Source organism: Rana temporaria, chromosome 2 (genome assembly GCF_905171775.1).
Source record: "Rana temporaria chromosome 2, aRanTem1.1, whole genome shotgun sequence".
NCBI classification, from domain to species: Eukaryota; Metazoa; Chordata; class Amphibia; order Anura; family Ranidae; genus Rana; species Rana temporaria.
In genome coordinates this window covers 73204227-73224991 of record NC_053490.1, presented here as the reverse complement: position 1 = coordinate 73224991, position 20765 = coordinate 73204227, and the positions used below count along the sequence as shown (strand labels likewise).

General features: G+C 43.6%; 1 protein-coding gene across 2 annotated transcripts in view; it reads right to left on the bottom strand.

The window, feature by feature from the left end:
- The window catches only part of TRPC4 (transient receptor potential cation channel subfamily C member 4), a 231465-nt gene extending 215053 nt beyond the window's left edge, over positions 1–16412 (bottom strand). For both annotated transcript variants that reach the window (XR_005747344.1, XM_040340375.1), the window contains exon 1: positions 15829–16412. The gene's annotated coding sequence lies outside the window, so the exon portion shown is untranslated. The remainder of the gene's footprint in view (positions 1–15828) is intronic.
- Positions 16413–20765: the final 4353 nt, after the last annotated feature.

Sequence of the window (20765 nt, the reverse complement as noted above, 5' to 3'; positions counted from 1 at the left end):
CTTTTCGCATTTATTTTTATTTATTTTACAATTTTTAACACTGAAAAAAAAAAAAAAAAAAAAATTATCACTTTTATTCCTATTACAAGGAATGTAAACATCCCTTGTAATAGAAAAAAGCATGACAGGTCCTCTTAAATATGAGATCTGGGGTCAAAAAGACCTCAGATCTCATATTTAGGCTTAAATGCAAAAAAAAAAAAAAAAATTTGGAAATGTCATTTTTTCAAATGACAAAAAAAAAAATGTTTCTTTAAGACGCTGGGCGGGACTGACGTTTTGACGTCACTTCCGCCCAGCGGAGCTATGGGGACGGGCGAAGGAGATTTTTCCTTCAGTCTCGTCCCCGCTCACCATCCGGATGGTCGCGATCTCCTCCGCCGCTACCGACGGCTCCGGTAAGCGGCGGAGGGCGCGGAACAGCGGCGGGAGGGGGGGGGGGCCCTCTCCCGCCACCGATAACGGCGATCTCGCGGCGGATTCGCCGCGGAGACCGCCATTATCGTTAACACGGCCGCCCACAGAAGAATATCTCGATTGTGGCAGCAGCTGCTACCGTTACCGAGATATTCATCTCTAAAGTGATGACGTATAACGACGGTGGGCGGTCGGCAAGTAGTTAAACCTCGTACACACGATCAATCCATCCGATGAGAACAGTCTCAAGGACCGTTGTCATCGGTTAACCGATGAAGCTGACTGATGGTCCATCGCGCCTACACACCATCAGTTAAAAAAACGATCATGTCAGAACGCGGTGATGTAAAACGTGCTGAAAAAAATGAAGTTCAATGCTTCCAAGCATGCGTCGACTTGATTCTGAGCATGCGTGAATTTTTAACTGATGGTTGTGCCTACTAACGATCGGTTTTGACCTATCGGTTAGGAATCCATCGGTTAAATTTAAAGCAAGTTGGCTTTTTTTTAACCGATGGTTAAATAACCTATGGGGCCCACACACACGATCGGTTTTGACCGATGAAAACGGTCCATCAGACCGTTGTCCTCTGGTTAACCTATCGTGTGTACGAGGCCTAACATGGTTAACCAGAGCCACTATGACATATGATAGGGCCACTTACAGCTCACCTGAGAGGAATCCCCTTCCCACCTTGTCTTGGTCACAGAGAGAAGAAAAATTAAGTGTTGTGCTCAGCGTGCCGCTGAAAAATGTGTGTGTTGCAACAGGATGTAATAAGGAGCACAGGGGTCAATAGTATGTAATGCAGAGGTCTGTAGTATGGAACACAGAATTCAGAGGTCAGTATGTGTAATGCAGAGCAGTACTGAACGCAGAATTCAGGGGTCAGGAGATGGCCTGCCTGCCACCCCCCCCTCCTTTGACTGCCCTGGTAATGATAGTCACCTTTGTTTAAAGTTAAACAAAAAAAAGTGCCCCCACTCCTAGAATGAACCAGCCTTGTACACCAGGCATGAAGGCAAGTATCCCCATACCAAGGGAGACGCCCAAAGGGGATACCCATTTTCTCCTACCAAATTTCAGGGGAAAAAAAGAGGTCTCAATTCACTATATTTTGCTCTCTTCTCATCTGATAAATCAAATAAGTAAAGTTGTTAACATGTCAGAGCTTTATCCTGTATCCATTAGTGAAGTTTTTACTGGTCAAAGTGTACCAGAAACCCCCAAATGAGTGCTTCCCATGGCTTTTATCTTATTTATTCCTTTTAGATATAAAAGAAGATATATTATTGTAAAGATTGTGTACACTTTTATCAAATATTCATTTAATGTATGCACACAAATCAAGCAGGATTGCAAATAAGCCTCCTATATTTCCCTTGCACCTGTTGTTCCTAGAGATCTATACTGGGATCCTTGTTTAGTTCACATTGCCTTTTTCTTGTTCATGAATTTGTATTGAAATGATAAAATGGACGGTATAAAAAAACAAAGGTAAACAGTATAATGTTTGGAAATACATGGGGCCAGATCCACCAAGCGCGGCGCTTCTTTACGGCCGGCGTAGTGTATCTCAGATACACTACGCCACCGTAACTTACAGCGTATTTCCCGTATTCTCAAAGAATTTGCGCCGTAAGTTACGGTGGCGTAGTGTAACTATGTCGGCGTAAGGGCGTGCAATTCAAATGGATGAGATGGGGGCGTGTTTTATGCTAAAATGTCTTGACCCGACGTAAATGACGTTTTTTCATGCGCCGTCCGTGGGGGTATCCCAGTGCGCATGCTCGCAATTAACCCGCAACAAGCCAATGCTTACGACGTGAACGTCATTCTACGCAAAGCCCTATTCGCGAACGACTTATGCAAACGACGTAAAATTTTCAAAATTCGACGCGGGAACGACGTCAATACTTAACATAGGATACGCCTCATATAGCAGGGGTAACTATACGCCGGAAAAAGCCTTACGGAAACGACTTAAAAAATGCGCCGGCCGGACGTACGTTCGTGGATCGCTGTATCTAGCTAATTTGCATACTCAACGCGGAAATCGACGGAAACGCCACCTAGCTGCCAGCGTAAATATGCACCTTAGATCCGACGGCATACTAAGACGTACGCCAGTCGGATCTAGCCCAGCTTCAGGCGAATCTTGTTTTGTGGATACAAAACAAAGATACGCCGGAGCAACCTAGCAGTTACGCGGCGTATCAATAGATACACCAGCGTAACTGCTTCGTGGATCTGGCCCCTGGTGTTCATCAGATAACTCTAAAGCCTCATACACACGATTGGACTTCCATCTTTTCCGTGGATTTTCTTTTTCTTTTCCGTTGGCCGTGAACTTGATATGCATACATGCGGCAGGACTTTTTCAGACAACTTTCACCAAATTATGTGTTTTTTTCCAGCTCTGTACCGCCACCCTGTGGGCAACTTCTGCTATTGTTGTCTGATCTTTAGCATTAGTTCTGAGCATGCGTGTTTGTACTTTGGACTTTAGTCTGATGGACTTGTGTACACACGATCGGATTAGCCTCCCTCGGACATTTGTTTCCGGAAAGTTTGTCTGTTTGCACAGTGAACATTTGTCCGATGAAAACCACAAAAAGTTTGTCCTACGGAGCGTACACACGGTCGGATTGTTCGATAAAACAGATCCGTTGTCAAAAAGTCAGATCGTGTGTATGGGCCTTATATGTTCATTGTGTACAGGTCTCTGTAGAGGTATTAACGTATAGGCTACAGGTAGCTAAAAGGAGATTGTGGTTCACAATAAAAGAAGCATAGTAAAAGTATGGTGATGACGGTGGGGGTAACTAAAATGGATTCTGGAGGGGAGGGGATGGGCACTGACACAGAGCAGACAGGCTGCGAGGGAGGGGGGGGGGACAGAGAAGCACAGAGCAAGGCTGTGGATGATGGAGGCATGTAAACTGACCATGGTGTCAGGGCTTAGCAGCCATGATAAACCATGGTCAGTTAACATGGGGAGGGTATAGCCAGGCAGGATCAGCCAGGTTTTTTAGGCGATAGAAGGGGCCGAATTACACAGCACAAGCACTGTGCTGTTTTACATGCTTTAAGGAAACATGATCTTTGTTCTTTTTTTAGGGTAACAAACACTTTAAGTACATATTTATAAAAAACAATCTGAGCATACAACCTTTGTGCAATCAGCTTTAGATTCCCCAAAACTATGTTATAGAAGATCATATCTAGTCCATAGATCCCAACTGTCCCTCATTTGGAGGGGCTGTCTCCTCTTTTTTAGACCAAATTCCTTTGTCCCTTATTTAGTTTCAGTTGTTCCTCTTTTTGGTCTGATGTGTACATTTCTATAGAAAAAGTATCACCCTGCTGCTATTTGATTCAGTGATAGTGTTCATATTTTTTTTAAATCTTTGTATTAAAAAAATCTGCTGATTTTATTATCCAATCATGTGCAAGCTAAAATGCTGTTTTTTATTTTCCTTGCATGTCCCCCCTCAGATCTACAGCGACTGCACTTCCAAGTGCACTTTCAGTGCAAATTCAAGTGCACTTTGCACTTGTAGTTTGCACTTGTAGTACAAAGTGGATTTGCCTTTAGTAAATAACCCCCATAGTGTTTTTCAGACAAGAACAATTGTACTACACAGCATTGATCCCATATATGCAGGTGCACATTTCCTCTTTTTCCCTGACAAAAATATTGCATACATCTTAAAGCGGTTCTCCACCCTAAAGTGGAGTCCCGCTGATCGGAACCCTCCCCCCCTCCGGTGTCACATTTGACACCTTTCAGGGGGAGGGGGGTGCAGATACCTGTCTAAAAACGCTACGGGCAAAAGACGGGTTTTTATGACTTCCCGTCTGTCGCCCGTTGTGTGCTGGGAACACTCGGCTCCCAGCACACAGCGTATGAGCCAATCGGCGGGCGCGGCGCGACTCGCGCATGCGCCGTAGGGAACCGGGCAGTGAAGCCGCAGCGCTTCACTTCCTGGTTCCCTCAGCATGGATGGCGGGGGGAGCAGCAGAGAGACGAGCGATCGCTCGTCCTCTGCTGCGATCGGCGCTGGACTCCAGGACAGGTAAGTGTCCTTATATTAAAAGTCAGCAGCTGCAGTATTTGTAGCTGCTGGCTTTTAATATTTTTTTCCCATGGCACATCCGCTTTAATGTATAATTATAACAACACATTCTTATGAAATTGTAGGGATGAGTAAAGTGCGTGCTAATCAATGAACATTCGACCTTCTGCATGCGCTGGATGTAATGGATATCTTGTCTATCCCGAGGATTTTACTCTTTAATGTATAATACTCTTTAGCAGCCGCTGCTGTTTCTGGGGAAATGCTAACCTGAAGATTCCCAACGAGAGTAACGAGAAAAAACATAATTTTTATAATTGATATTACAGGGTATACTGTACAGAAGAATGCAACGACAAAAACAAGCAAGCTGCTCAATGATTATACAGCCAGAAAAATGTGCACATGGGAGACGCAGATCACTACAAGAGCACAAGACAAATTCATAAACATGGAGTTTTGCCAACTTTTAGCATAATAAAACAGTTTCCTTGTATAGATTTACAAACATCTGTAAAACTACACACTGATGTAACAATGCCTATGCAAGTATGGTTCATATTCCTTTCCATTGGAGTAGCAAACACTGGAACATTTTAAAGCAAAGCTTACCATGAGTTTTCCCTATACATCCAATCAGGATACAATGAGAGGAGAAGACTCGCTGTGTTCCCATACAAAAAAAAGAACTGAGCAGAGACTGCAGCATCAACCTGAACTGCTGCTGCTGCGCTCCGCCCTCATCTCAGCACGATAATAAAAGACGCAACCGGTGGTTCGAAAGAACAGGAGGACCACACACAAAGTGCTGCTCTTTGATAGAAGAAATGATGCATAAAAGAACATAGGGAAACAGAAACACTCCATTCATTTTATAAATGAGATGGATTAGGTTTAAAATATTTCCACAAAAATAATGCAAAATATCGCATCTTGGCTCCCTTCATACTTTTGCAATGTGGGAATCCTGCGAATCCGCGGCGGGTTCCCGCATTGCACCCGACTCGCCACACGGCCATATGCGAACTACCGGGAGTGTCAAGACATTGTTAATGACACCCCCATTTCAGCCTGCATATCGCACTGCAAACTGACAGTTCGGACATGAATCAGATCGCAGGAATGTGAACACCCCTGTGATCCGATTCTGGTGAGGACCAAAAGAGGATCCTGTGTTTGTTTGGTCCGAATGCAATGCGATATCAGCCATACTATCTGTATGGCTGAAATCGCATAACACGGACATCGCATGTGATTTGCACTGCAGTGCGGTGCGAATCACATGCGATCTCGCAGAGCGCGCTGGTGTGAACCGACACTTAATGCATGCAAAATAGAATACTCAGAACATGCCTTTTTGGAGATAAAAAAAGCAACTGACTCTCTGAAGTCTGTAATCCCTGTCACATGTCATCACAACGTGCATGCATTTATAAAATTATTAACAAATTGATTGGATAGATTAGCATACTCCCCAACTTTCTAATACAGTATATATGATAAAGAGGGATGCCTTTTAGCACACAGTATGTCGGCAAAGTTACATGATGAGCCCTAAGAATTAATAAATGTGTGCATTTTGTTATGAAATTAGGCTTTTTTTTCTAAAGGCTCACCATACACATTACAACTGCCCCATGCACCAAATTGCATGGGAGGAACTTAGTCAAGTCTTAAAGTAGCTGTTACCTCAGTACATTAAAATCCTCCCATCCCCTCTGTAACATAAGGATATGTGTCCCTGTGCCTGTGTTATATAAAAAAGCTACCGGTCTGTACCTACCGGTATATCAGAGCGTCTCCAGGCGCTCACATGACTCTTCGGCTCTCTCCTCTGCCTGGCTGACAGCTATAGAGGGCGGGGCCAGGCACTCCCTTAATGTCAGACAAGGAGAAGGAGAGGAGAAAGAGCGCCGGGAGATGCTCTGATATAGGTACAGATCGGCAGCTTTCTTACATAACACAGACACAAGGACACATGTTATTTTACAGAGGGGATGGGAGCATTTTATTTTAGTTATAATAGCAGCAGGAGGGGAGGGGCACTGACACAGAGCAGACAGGCTGCGAGGGGGGGGGGACAGAGAAGCACAGAGCAGGGCTGTGGATGACGGAGGCATGTAAACTGACCATGGTGTCAGGGCTTAGCAGCCATGATAAACCGTGATCAGTTAACATGGGAAGGGTATAGCCAGGCAGGATCAGCCAGGTTTTTTAGGTGATAGAAGGGGCCGAATTACACAGCACAAGCACTGTGCTGTATAACATGCTTTAAGGAAACAGGATCTGTGTTTTTTTTAGGGTAACAAACACTTTAAGTACATATATAGCGCCCAGAGGCGATTTAGTTCGCATGTGCCGCGCTATACAAGTTTTTCATTCATTCATTCATTCATATATATAAAAAACAATCTGAGCATACAACCTTTGTGCAATCAGCTTTAGATTCCCCAAAACTATGTTATAGAAGATCATATCTAGTCCATAGATCCCAACTGTCCCTCATTTGGAGGGGCTGTCTCCTCTTTTTTAGACAAAATTCCTCTGTCCCTTATTTAGTTTCAGTTGTTCCTCTTTTTGGTCTGATGTGTGCATTTCTATAGAAAAAGTATCACCCTGCTGCTATTTGATTCAGTGATAGTGTTCATATTTTTTTTTAAATCTTTGTATAATGAATTAATAAAAACTTTTGTATATTTTTTACTAAACGATGCTTGAGTCTTCCATTGTGTTTGATATTTAGTCTAAATGGCACCGTGATAGTCCCGTCTCCTTCCCGTTGTTCCTTAAATCAACAAGGTCAAGGCATGTTGAAATATTTGGAAAAGTGGTTGAACTTGGCTCTATGTACATTTTGTGATATGCAAAGGACTTTTTTTGGGACTTTGCGCCATCTTGGAAAAGAAAAAAAAAGGCAACCTGGGTGATCTGAAATTTGCCATCTCTGGGGTCATTGGCCTCATCCTTGCTTTGGTATTTTGTCAATGTAAAGTAAAATTTCCCAACCTGCATGTTGGTTCCAGGTCAATGACCTGCTTAAAACAGAACGTCATCCTTAAAGGGAAGCTTGGCTTTAAAAGTATGTTTTTTTTTCATAAACATACTTACCTAGGTGGATACTGTATCTGTCCTCCACCGGCTCTGAGACCTGTGTGTGCAGTCCTGGGACAAGGTAATCTAGTGCCCAGGGCAAACATGCCACACTGCGCCCCCCAAGATATATAAGCATTATGTGTCAGCAAATCTGACCCCCTGCTGGAAACCCACCTCCTAGCACAACTCCTCTAACCCCAATCAGGGCCATCTTAATAGCATTATGGGCCCCTGGGCAAAGTAATACACTGGGGCCCCTAACAGTCTGCCGCAACTTTCCGCACCTACTCCCAAGAATTAAAGTATAAATAGTTTATGGAATTAAACATATATTTATTAGTACTTTAAAATTGATTTTAAACTGCACAGAAATGTGGGTGCAGAAGGGCAGAGTACAAGGGAAGTGAGAAGGGCACAGTACTGAGATCAGGGTGGCACAATACAGGTTCTGGGACTCTGCCATCCCGGGACAGCTTAGCATAAAGCGTGACTGTCCAGCAAATCCGGGACAGTTGGCAGGTATGAAGTAATGCAAGATTATCATGAGGCCCCCCATGCACCTGGGGCCCCTGGGCAGTGCCCAGGGGTGCCCATGCATTAAGACAGCTCTGACCCCAATACCCCCGCCCCCCCAGCAAAAACTCACTGATTTCTTTTAAAAAAGTCCCCCTTCCAAAAACACAGCGGCTGAAAAAAAAAAGCATAGGTGTGAACGTGTCCCATAGGAAACCATGTTAAATGAACTGTGGTTCATTTCTGCAAAAAGCATCATAAAAAAGCATAGGTGTGAACCAAGCCTAATACTGCTTTAGGCATACCTCCCAACTTTCTGAGATGGGCATGAGGGACAATTATTAGCAAAAGTATGTAGGCATAGGACACACCCCCTGCCACACCTCCTTAACCACTTAAGGATCGCCTCCTGCACATTTACGTTGGCAGAATGGCACGGCTGGGCACAAGCACGTACAGGTACGTCCTTTTTAATTGCCCAGCCGTGGGTCGCGGGCGTTCCCGCGACCCGGTCCTAAGCTCAGTGACCGCGGGACCCGCAGACCCGAAGACCCGATCACCGCTGGAGTCCCGCGATCAGTCCCCGGAGCTGAAGAACGGGGAGAGCTGTGTGTAAACACAGCTTCCCCGTTCTTCACTGTAGCGCCGTAATCGATCGTGTGTTCCCTTTTATAGGTAAACACAATCGATGATGTCACACCTACAGCCACACCCCCCTACAGTTAGAAACAGACATGAGGTCACACATAACCCCTTCAGCGCCCCCTTGTGGTTAACTCCCAAACTGCAATTGTCATTTTCACAGTAAACAATGCATTTTTAATGCATTTTTTGCTGTGAAAATGACAATGGTCCCAAAAATGTGTCAAAAGTGTCCGCCATAATGTCGCAGTCACGAAAAAATCGCTGATCACCGCCATTAGTAGTAAAAAAAATGTTTTTATAAAAATGCAATAAAACTATGCCCTATTTTGTGCAAACCAACCGATAAACGCTTATTGCGATTTTTTTTACCAAAAATAGGTAGAAGAATACATATCGGCCTAAACTGAGGAATTTTTTTTTTTATATATATATATTTTTGGGGGATATTTATTATAGCAAAAAGTAGAAAATACTGCATTTTTTTCAAACTTGTCGCTCTATTTATGTTTATAGCGCACAAAATAAAAACCGCAGAGGTGAACAAATACCACCAAAAGAAAGCTCTATTTGTGGGAAAAAAAGGACACCAATTTTGTTTGGGAGCCACGTCGCACGACCGCGCAATTGTCAGTTAAAGCGACGCAGTGCCGAATCGCAAAAACTGTCCGGGTCCTTTAGCTGCCTAAAGGTCCGGGTCTTAAGTGGTTAAAGAAGAATTGTACAATGAATCAGATCGCAGGAATGTGAACACCCCTGTGATCCGATTCTGGTGAGGACCAAAAGAGGCTCCTGTGTTTGTTTGGTCCGAATGCAATGCGATATCAGCCATACTATCTGTATGGCTGAAATCGCATAACACGGACATTGCATGTGATTTGCACTGCAGTGCGGTGCGAATCACATGCGATCTCGCAGAGCGCGCTGGTGTGAACCGGCACTTAATGCATGCAAAATAGAATACTCAGAACATGCCTTTTTGGAGATAAAAAAAGCAACTGACTCTCTGAAGTCTGTAATCCCTGTCACATGTCATCACAACATGCATGCATTTATTAAATTATTAACAAATTGATTGGATAGATTAGCATACTCCCCAACTTTCTAATACAGTATATATGATAAAGAGGGATGCCTTTTAGCACACAGTATGTCGGCAAAGTTACATGATGAGCCCTAAGAATTAATAAATGTGTGCATTTTGTTATGAAATTAGGCTTTTTTTTCTAAAGGCTCACCATACACATTACAACTGCCCCATGCACCAAATTGCATGGGAGGAACTTAGTCAAGTCTTAAAGTAGCTGTTACCTCAGTACATTAAAATCCTCCCATCCCCTCTGTAACATAAGGATATGTGTCCCTGTGCCTGTGTTATATAAAAAAGCTACCGGTCTGTACCTACCGGTATATCAGAGCGTCTCCAGGCGCTCACATGACTCTTCGGCTCTCTCCTCTGCCTGGCTGACAGCTATAGAGGGCGGGGCCAGGCACTCCCTTAATGTCAGACAAGGAGAAGGAGAGGAGAAAGAGCGCCGGGAGATGCTCTGATATAGGTACAGATCGGCAGCTTTCTTACATAACACAGACACAAGGACACATGTTATTTTGCAGAGGGGATGGGAGCATTTTATTTTAGTTATAATAGCAGCAGGAGGGGAGGGGCACTGACACAGAGCAGACAGGCTGCGAGGGAGGGGGGGGGACAGAGAAGCACAGAGCAGGGCTGTGGATGACGGAGGCATGTAAACTGACCATGGTGTCAGGGCTTAGCAGCCATGATAAACCGTGGTCAGTTAACATGGGGAGGGTATAGCCAGGCAGGATCAGCCAGGTTTTTTAGGTGATAGAAGGGGCCAAATTACACAGCACAAGCACTGTACTGTATAACATGCTTTAAGGAAACAGGATCTTTGTTCTTTTTTTAGGGTAACAAACACTTTAAGTACATATTTATAAAAAAACAATCTAAGCATACAACCTTTGTGCAATCAGCTTTAGATTCCCCAAAACTATGTTATAGAAGATCATATCTAGTCCATAGATCCCAACTGTCCCTCATTTGGAAGGGCTGTCTCCTCTTTTTTAGACCAAGTTCCTCTGTCCCTTATATAGTTTCAGTTGTTCCTCTTTTTGGTCTGATGTGTACATTTCTATAGAAAAAGTATCACTCACCTGCTATTTAAATCAGTGATAGTGTTCATATTTTTTTTTAATCTTTGTATAATGAATTAATAAAAACTTTTGTATATTTTTTACTAAACGATGCTTGAGTCTTCCATTGTGTTTAATATGACACCGTGATAGTCCCGTCTCCTTCCTGTTGTTCCCTAAATCAACATTTCTTGGGATGAGGTGCGTTATATAGGGTGTCTACTCATAGCCAGACCACAAAAATCCTAGATATAGAAAAGGTACTATTTTACAACCAAAAAAGTTATGCTGCAGTTAACATATTTTTCAGCCTCTACATTACTGCATTTGCTATTTAGAAAATCCAATATAAAGGAAATATAGGTAAAAAAAAGCACTTGTGTGGTTCAACCAATAATTTTTTGCATATCGGTACCTGCCCGGGCTGTGGCAGGGGCTATCCTTTGCCTACATACTGTGTGCTCAACGTTGTCTCTCTTATCATATATACTGTATTAGAAAGTTGGGCGGGTATGCTAATCTATCCAATAAATTTGTATCTAATCAGACAGGCCCTTGTTCCACATAGTTATTGGTAGATCTAAGGAAGATTGTACAATCAGATAACTTGTAACTTGTGTGGTAAGCTGTAGAATGATATGAGCGAGTGGGAGGGATAGCTTCATCCAAGAAGCACTACTGCCAGCAAAATGGTTATACAATCAGCACAGAAAACAGTCAGTTGTACAGTTATTTAAAGATACAAAGATACAAAGTTAATTATGTGCCAATAACATAGGCGTGCGCACAGGGTGTGCCAGGTGTGCCTAGGCACACCCTAATTACCCTGTGCGCATTAGTGTTATCGCTCTATGTAGCAACAGGAACATTGTAAAGATCTCCCTCTTATTGGCTCTGCTATAAGAGAAGCGTTTATGCCCTTCATTTTTTTTACTGTGCCAGCAGGGGGATCAATGTGCCAGGGTCATATATATATGTAGATACATAGACATGCATGTGTGTTTGAGCTAAAGGGTGCATAGGCGCATTAGGCTGCGCACACCTATGGCTGGTACATAAAATTGCAGTACATGAGAAATAGTTATAAACATATAGCTCATTGTAATTTATATGATATCTGTAGCTCAAGGCATATCGAAAGATTTGGAAAAGTGGTTGAACTTGGCTCTATGTACATTTTGTGATATGCAAAGGACTTTTTTTGGGACTTTGCACCATCTTGGAAAAGAAAAAAAAAGGCAACCTGGGTGATCTGAAATTTGCCATCTCTGGGGTCATTGGCCTCATCCTTGCTTTGGTATTTTGTCAATGTAAAGTAAAATCTCCCAACCTGCATGTTGGCTCCAGGTCAATGACCTGCTTAAAACAGAACTTCATCCTTAAAGGGAAGCAACTTTCCGCACCTACTCCCAAGAATTAAAGTATAAATAGTTTATGGAATTAAACATATATTTATTAGTACTTTAAAATTGATTTTAAACAGTAAGATAACATGCCATAAATCAAAGACTAATCAACAAAAACTGCACAGAAATGTGGGTGCAGAAGGGCAGAGTACAAGGGGAGTGAGAAGGGCACAGTACTGAGATCAGGGTGGCACAATACAGGTTCTGGGACTCTGCCATCCCGGGACAGCTTAGCATACAGCGTGACTGTCCCGCAAATCCGGGACAGTTGGCAGGTATGAAGTAATGAGAGATTATCATGAGGCCCCCATGCACCTGGGGCCCCTGGGCAGTGCCCAGGGGTGCCCATGCATTAACACAGCTCTGACCCCAATACCCCCACCCCCCAGCAAAAACGCACTGTTTGCTTTTAAAAAAGTCCCCCTTCCAAAAACACAGCGGCTGAAAAAAAAAGCATAGGTGTGAATGTGTCCCATAGGAAACCATGTTAAATGAACTGTGGTTCATTTCTGCAAAAAGCATCATAAAAATGCATAGGTGTGAACCAAGCCTAATACTGCTTTAGGCATACCTCCCAACTTTCTGAGATGGGAATGAGGGACAATTATTAGCAAAAGTATGTAGACATAGGACACACCCCTGCCAGGCCTCCTTAACCACTTAAGGACCGCCTCCTGCACATTTACGCCGGCAGAATGGCACGGCTGGGCACAAGCACGTATAGGTACTTCCTCTTTAAGTGCCCAGCCGTGGGTCGCGGGTGCCCCCGCGACCCGGTCCAAAGCTCCGTGACCGCGGGACCCGCGGACCCGGTCGCCGCTGGAGTCCCGCGATCAGTCCCCGGAGCTGAAGAACGGGGAGAGCTGTGTGTAAACACAGCTTCCCCGTTCTTCACTGTGGCGCCGTGATCGATCATGTGTTCCCTTTTATAGGGAAACACAATCGATGATGTCACACCTACAGCCACACCCCCTACAGTTAGAAACAGAAATGAGGTCACACATAACCCCTTCAGCGCCCCCTTGTGGCTAACTCCCAAACTGCAATTGTCATTTTCACAGTAAACAATGCATTTTTAATGCATTTTTTGCTGTGAAAATGACAATGGTCCCAAAAATGTGTCAAAAGTGTCCGCCATAATGTCGCAGTCACGAAAAAATCGCTGATCGCCGCCATTAGTAGTAAAAAAAAATGTTTTTATAAAAATGCAATAAAACTATCCCCTATTTTGTAAATTCTATCAATTTTGCGCAAACCAACCGATAAACGCTTATTGCGATTTTTTTTTTACCAAAAATAGGTAGAAGAATACGTATCGGCCTAAACTGAAGAAATTTTTGTTTTTTTTATATATTTTTGAGGGATATTTATTATAGCAAAAAGTAAAAAATACTGCATTTTTTTCAAACTTGTCGCTCTATTTATGTTTATAGCGCAAAAAATAAAAACTGCAGAGGTGAACAAATACCACCAAAAGAAAGCTCTATTTGTGGGGGGAAAAAAGACGCCAATTTTGTTTGGGAGCCACGTCGCACGACCGCGCAATTGTAAGTTAAAGAGACGCAGTGCCGAATCGCAAAAACTGGCCGGGTCCTTTAGCTGCCTAAAGGTCCGGGTCTTAAGTGGTTAAAGGAGAATTGTACAAAATACAATTTTTGCTTAAAATCCCAAGTGCTTCTTTTGTTTTGTTTCTTACCAAGACTATTTCTTTATACTGGCTTTGAAATTTAGAAATGCAGCAATATAGAAATTGGATGAAAGGTTTAGCACTGGGAAACACCTTTTGATAGATAAATAGTGCATTTTATATACAACTATATAGATCAGACCAAAAGGAGGGACAAATGAGGAGGAAAGAGGGACTTTGTTCTAAATGAGGGACTGTCCCTTGAAATCAGGGACAGTTGGGAACTTTGCTTTAGGTGACAAGTTGACTGAAATACATTATAATTAATGTGTCTGCCTAGTGTTCTCTTTATTGATTTCCAGTATGCCACAGGTGACTGTTACAGTCAGTCAGGCTGGGTTCACACTATCTTCACATGCGGCTCACAGCTGAAGTCTGGTGCGTGTCCGTTTACCATTTCAGGTTCGATTTTAGCCTGAATTTTGGGCTGAAAAGGACCTGAAAAGTACCAAAAGATGTTGCAAATTAGCACCGGAGATGCAGCGGTGTGAACCAGCTCCATAGAGAGCCGGTCAAAATCTCCTGCTATAGGACAAGTTTGGAAATTTTCTGCTGAACAAACGATAAATTGAAAGGTTAACGTGTTTTCCGTCCGAACTGTTTGCACTAGGTATATGTAAAAAAAACGAACAAAAAATTGATTGATTTACTGTAGGTGAACGCGATATTGTGTCAATCTCGCTCCCTTTCTCGGCGAGATTGACCACCTACGATCCCCGTCGCGGGAGCCAGCGCCGAGATGGGGAAAAAGCCGTCATAGAAGTGACGGGGATCCGACTTGGATTCCCGCCAATTCTAGCCACAGCGTTTGGTATGAATCATGAGGGGGAACTCCACACCAAATTTTTAATAAAAAACCGGCATGGGTTCCCCCCTCAGGGGCATACCAGGCCCTTAGGTCTGGTATGGGTTGTAAGGAGAACCCCCCTACGCCAAAAAAAACGGCGTGGGGGTCCCCCTACAATCCATACCAAACCCGTATCCAAAGCACGCCGCCCGGCCGATCAGGAAAGGAGTGGGGACGAGTGAGCGCCCCCCTCCCCTCCTGAGCCGTACCAGGCTGCATGCCCTCAACATGGGGGGGTTGGGTGCTCTGGCGACAGGTACTGTATGTCCACTGAACGATTTATCCGTGATTACATGATGGCACTATCGCTTGCTCTCACGGCCGAATGTTCGTTTTTTCGAAAATGTGTTTGGCCGATTTTTCATATAGTGTGTGGCCAGCATTAGTAAAACGAATCTTCCCGTCTTGGAGTATCAGCATTAGTAAAATTAATCTTCCAGTCTTGGAATATCAGCATTAGTCAAATGAATCTTCCAGTCTTGGGGTATCAGCATTAGTAAAATAAATCTTCCAGTCTTGGAGTATCAGCATTAGTAAAATGAATCTTCCAGTCTTGGAGTATCAGCATTAGTAAAATGAATCTTCCCGTCTTGGAGTATCAGCATTAGTAAAATAAATCTTCCAGTCTTGGAGTATCAGGAGACACATTTCTTTGTAATTCCATGATAGTACTCATCAATCTCTCCTGTAGGTGGCAGCCTTCCCCAGCCCACAGAGCCTGCCTTATCGAACTCAAACAGCCCGTTATCTCTACAGATGCAATTAAACAACAGTACAAAAACAAGTCCAAATAAACACATACAAATAATAATACTATTCATTTCCTTTTATAAACAAACATGCATGAAAATATCTGACACAAAAACAAATGCTTTTGCAAAAAAAACACTTCAAAAGCAAAAAAAAAACAAGATGCAACAGTCATTGATAAGGGATATTTAAGCCGGACACCCATTGTAGAAAGGCATACTAATACAAATATTACTTACTTGGTTTAATTCAATAGTTTGATATCCACAAGTGAAGTTCACAAAGTATCCAATGTCTTTGATTTCCAAGGTAAAACTTCAGCAGGGTTAACAATTGTGCAAAGCCAAAAAAGATCTTCTACCTTGTTGTGTCCTGGGTGGCAGAGGTGTGGAGAAGGCAGTTCCTAGTAAAGGGTAAAGGGGCAGATGGAGTGTCTGGAGCCCAGGGTCAGGGTATCCCATCCTGCCTGTAGCTGTGCCATCTCACCTATTCTCCAGGCTGCTGCTTTGGATGCAGTTGAAAAGCAATGCACAGGAGATGAAGATTAGCACTTGTCTGGGCTGCCTGTGCCTTGCATTGACTTATATGGAGTCTGCATTTCTCTCCGCTGTGAAGTGTACGCCTTTCTTTGGTGAAATCCCTTAGGGTATCCCTTCATGCTGTTTTGATCTCTCTGCTTTCCCAGTCGATTATCTTCTTCTGCCACTCTCTGAGTACTTCTCTTCCCTCCCACTGAAGCTTCCTCCACTGTGTCTCCCCCATTGCTCACTGATCACTTGCTCCTGATTTACCAGCACTCTCTGCCTGCCTGCCTGGTGTGTTTTCCATGCCTGCCACTCTCAGACAGGTCTGCCAAGATACTTGCAGGCACAGAAGCTGACAAAAAAAAATCCAGATTTTAATCAGGTCATTGTTATTTCACAGAATCCCCTATACAAAAAAAAATCCTCCGCTGCGTTGCTGTGATACATGAGGAAACATATAGGAATAATAAGATCCTGCACAAGCCAACTTGATTTTTCTGTTTTAACCACTTGCTTACTGGGCACATATACCCCCCTCCTGCCCAGGTGAAATTTCAGCTTCCGGCACTGCGTCGCTTTAACTGACAATTGCGCGGTCGTGCGACGTGGCCCCCAAACAAAATTGACGTCCTTTTTTCCCCACAAGTAGAGCTTTGTTTTGGTGGTATTTGATCACCTCTGCGGTTTTTATTTTTTGCGCTATAAACAAAAAAAGAGCGACAATTTAAAAAAAATATATATATTTTTTACTTGTTGCTATAATAAATATCCCAATTTTTTTTTTAAAAAAAAAAAATTTTTCTCAGTTAAGGCCGATACGTATTTTTCGACGTATTTTTGTAAAAAAAAAAAAAAAAAAAAATCGTATTAAGCGACAGGTTTGCCCAAAAGTTATAGCGCCTACAAGATAGGGAACATAATTATGATTTTTTTTTATTATTTTTTTTTTTACTAGTAATGGCGGCGATCTGCGATTTTTATTGGGACTGCGATATTGCGACGGACGTATCGGACACTTTTGACACAAATTTGGGACCATTCACATTTATACAGCGATCAGTGCTATAAAAATGCACTAATTACTGTATAAATGTGACGGGCAGTGAAGGGGTTAACACTAGGGGGTGAGGAAGGGGTTAAATGTGTATCCTGGGTGTGTTCTAACTGTTTGGGGGGAGGGGGTGACTGGGGGAGGTGACCGATGCTGTGTCTCTATGTACAAGGGACACAGATCGGTCTCCTCTCCTCTGACAGCACATGGAGCTCTATCCCTGCTGGGTTCCCGACGATCGCGTGTACCCGGCGGACATCGCGGCCGCCAGGTACACGCATCGGCTTCCCAGCAATGCACCGGGACAGTGTTTACCCGCTGCGCGCCCCCCAGAGGCGTGCGCGGGTAATGCACTTTAAATGACGTCCAAAGACGTCCAGTTGGCACCTGAGAGCCGCGCTGTTGACGTCTTTTGTCAATAGCGTGGGTCTCAAGTGGTTAAGGACACCTAAAAGAGGAAATATATAAAAGGTGGGGTGTTTTCAGAATTTTACCTTTGACACTGGGGCTGCCCGTGCGCTCGTTTTAGGGGTGCTTTAATGCTGTTTAACCTCTTCAATACCAGGCATTTTCACCCCTTCCTGCCCAGGCCAATTTCAGTGCTTGAATGACAATTGTGCGGTCGTGCGACGTTGTGCCCAAATGAAATGTTGATTTTTTTCCCCCCACAAATAGAGCTTTCTTTTGGTGGTATTTGATCACCTCTGCGTTTTTTATTTTTTGCGCTATAAACAAAAAAAAGATAGATAATTTGGTAAAAAACACAATGGGGGTTATTTACAAAAGGCAAAGCCACTTTGCACTACAAGAAATTACACTAGAAAGTGCACTTGGAAGTGCAGTCGCTGAAAAACTGAGAGGTAGATCTGAAATGAGGGGAAGCTCTGCTGGTTTTATCATCCAATCATGTGCACGCAAAAATTCTGTTTTTTATTGTCCTTGCATGTCCCCCTCGGATCTACAGCGACTGCACTTCCAAGTGCACTTTGTAGTGCAAAGTGGATTTGCCTTTAGTAAATAACTCCCAATATTTTTTACTTTTTGCTATAATAAATATCCAATTAAAAAAAAAAAAAACTACTTTTTTTTCCTTAATTTAGGCCAATATGTATTCTTCTACATTTTTTTGGTAAAAAAAAAAACGCAATAAGTGTATGTTAATTGTTTTGCGCAAAAGTTATAGCATCTACAAAATAGCTGATAGATTTATGTCATTTTTATTATTATTATTGTTTTTACTACTAATGGCGGCATTCTGCAATTTTTATCATGACTGTGACATTGCGGCGGTCATATCGGAACACTTTTGACACTATTTTGTGACCATTCACATTTATACACGCGCGCTCGCCACAATGCCGGGAAGACAAAGACGTCATATGATGTCCACCCAGAGGGAGGAAGGGTACCTGCCACGTAATTTTACAATACGGCGGTAGGCAAGTGGTTAAGCAGCGTTTTTTTGGCTGCTAGCAGGGCGCCTTTAACCCCCGCTCGCAGCCGAAGAAGGGGTTAAAAACGCCCATGTTGTGGCGCTTTGGAAGCGCTGCCCATTTATTTCAATGGGCAGGGGTGTTTTGGGAGCGCAGTTTGGCACTCACAAACTGCCCCAAAGGTGCTGCTTGCAGGACTTTTTCTAACATCCTGTAAGCATAACGCCCCAGTGTGAAAGCACTCAGGCTTTCACATTTGGGGGGCAGTTTTCAGGTGCTTTACAGGTGCTATCTCTAGGCAGAGGCAGTGGCTGGTGATGCACACATGCTACAACCACAATGTTTTGCATTTGGTTTGGCAATATTTTTATTAAACACAACTCATTCCAGAGTTAGCGATGCACAAATAGGTGGGCACAGCCTATTGCATTAGGGTGCGCACCCTTAAACTCAAACACACGTGTGTGTCTACATATATATGACCCCGGCACATTGATCTTTGTGCCAGGGTTCTGCCGATAACTCCAACTTGCCAACATTTCCAACCACGTCACTTCCGGTGATTGTCCAGCAGCAATAATTTGAGATTTGGACGAGTTGCCTGTCTTCACAGAACACCAGCAGTGTATACACTACGGTACACAAAGACTTGGCTGTTTTGACAGAATACCAGGTAAGGAGGAAAAAAGTTGTCGCTACCTTGGAGGCAGCCATGTTGTTGGTTAGTATCGGGCGGACTAACATTGTCCACTTATTACATGGTGTACTGTAGTGTATACGCTGCCAGTGTTCTGTGAAAACAGCCAACTCATCAAAATCTCAAATTATTGCTGCTGGACAGTGACTGTAAGTGGCGTGGTTGGAGATTATGGCGAGTTGGAGTTTTCGGCAGAACACCGGTACAGTGAAAGAGAAGTGCGTAAACACCTATCTTATGGCAGAGCTGGTAAGAGAGATAATGCTAAGGCACATCCGGCACATCCTGTGCGCACACCTATGGATGCACATTAATCACATGCAACACACATGATTGCAGCGCAGTAGTGCAGCATTTAGGGGGTTACATCAGGCAATGAGAAGGCGACATACTGTCTCCTCACCTCATCGCCTGTGAAACACCTCTAAAATTTGATCCCAGTCCAGGACACTTTTCAAACTGTGTCAGTCTTTTCCACACTTGTGAACAAGCCCTAACTCGCTTGGTGCTCCCGGCAGTGAGTTGGCCCACAGCATCATTATGCCCAATGCAGAGCTATAGACCCTGTATTGGTCTTGATGATGCCTTAAAGAGTAACTCCACTCTGGGTGATCTATGCTCATTGCAGGTATTTTAACAAATTGTTGCAGATTCCTACCTTTTGTTATTCTTCATCCTTAGCAACCAGTGAAGTCACCCAGTCCCACATACACATACATACATTTCTGTTAAAGCCAAGAATACAAGATGTGGTCCGATTGTTGGAAACCAATTACCCTGCCATCGCTGGAGCATGGAATGAGCTATGTATTTCTTCTTATTCTGGCACCCCTAGACCTAATGAGCATTTAACCCTTGCAGTGGGTGGGGAGGTGCCCTCTGCAAGTGTATTTTTCTTGTTCTATGTTCTTGTTTTCTGTTAATTTATTATGATTTAATAGAGTGATATACTGCCCTCTCCCCTTTTTGGGGGGAGGGAGTTTCACTACAACATGGTATGTGGCCCTGGTGCTGCGTTATATAACTGGTCTTTACCTCTCAACATAAGATTGGGCATCCCTGAACCAGTAGCAGTAGGAGACGGACTTGAATGCGGCGCAACCCCCCCGTGCAAGAGACAGACGGGGATGCAATGGTGATCATAGGCCTCCTTACCATTGGAAGGAGGCAGATCAGGCAGACATGGATCCGGGCTCCAGCTCCTCACTCTGGGGCCATCACTTCTCTTCCAGGCCGAACAGGAAGTGGGTCCTGACTAAGACTGATTGGCTGGGTGAAGAATCAGGAAGACAATAGCGAATATTAATTAGCTATTGTCAGACAAGTGGGTGGGCTCGGGGGACAGTGCTCTGCGCCTCAAGCCCATTTTTTTTTTAAGCCAATTAGAGCCTCAGGCTCTAATCACATGCTTCAAAAAAAATCATTTGAAATCCATGTGTCCGGCGCCCTGCATATAGATTAGGGGGCCAGA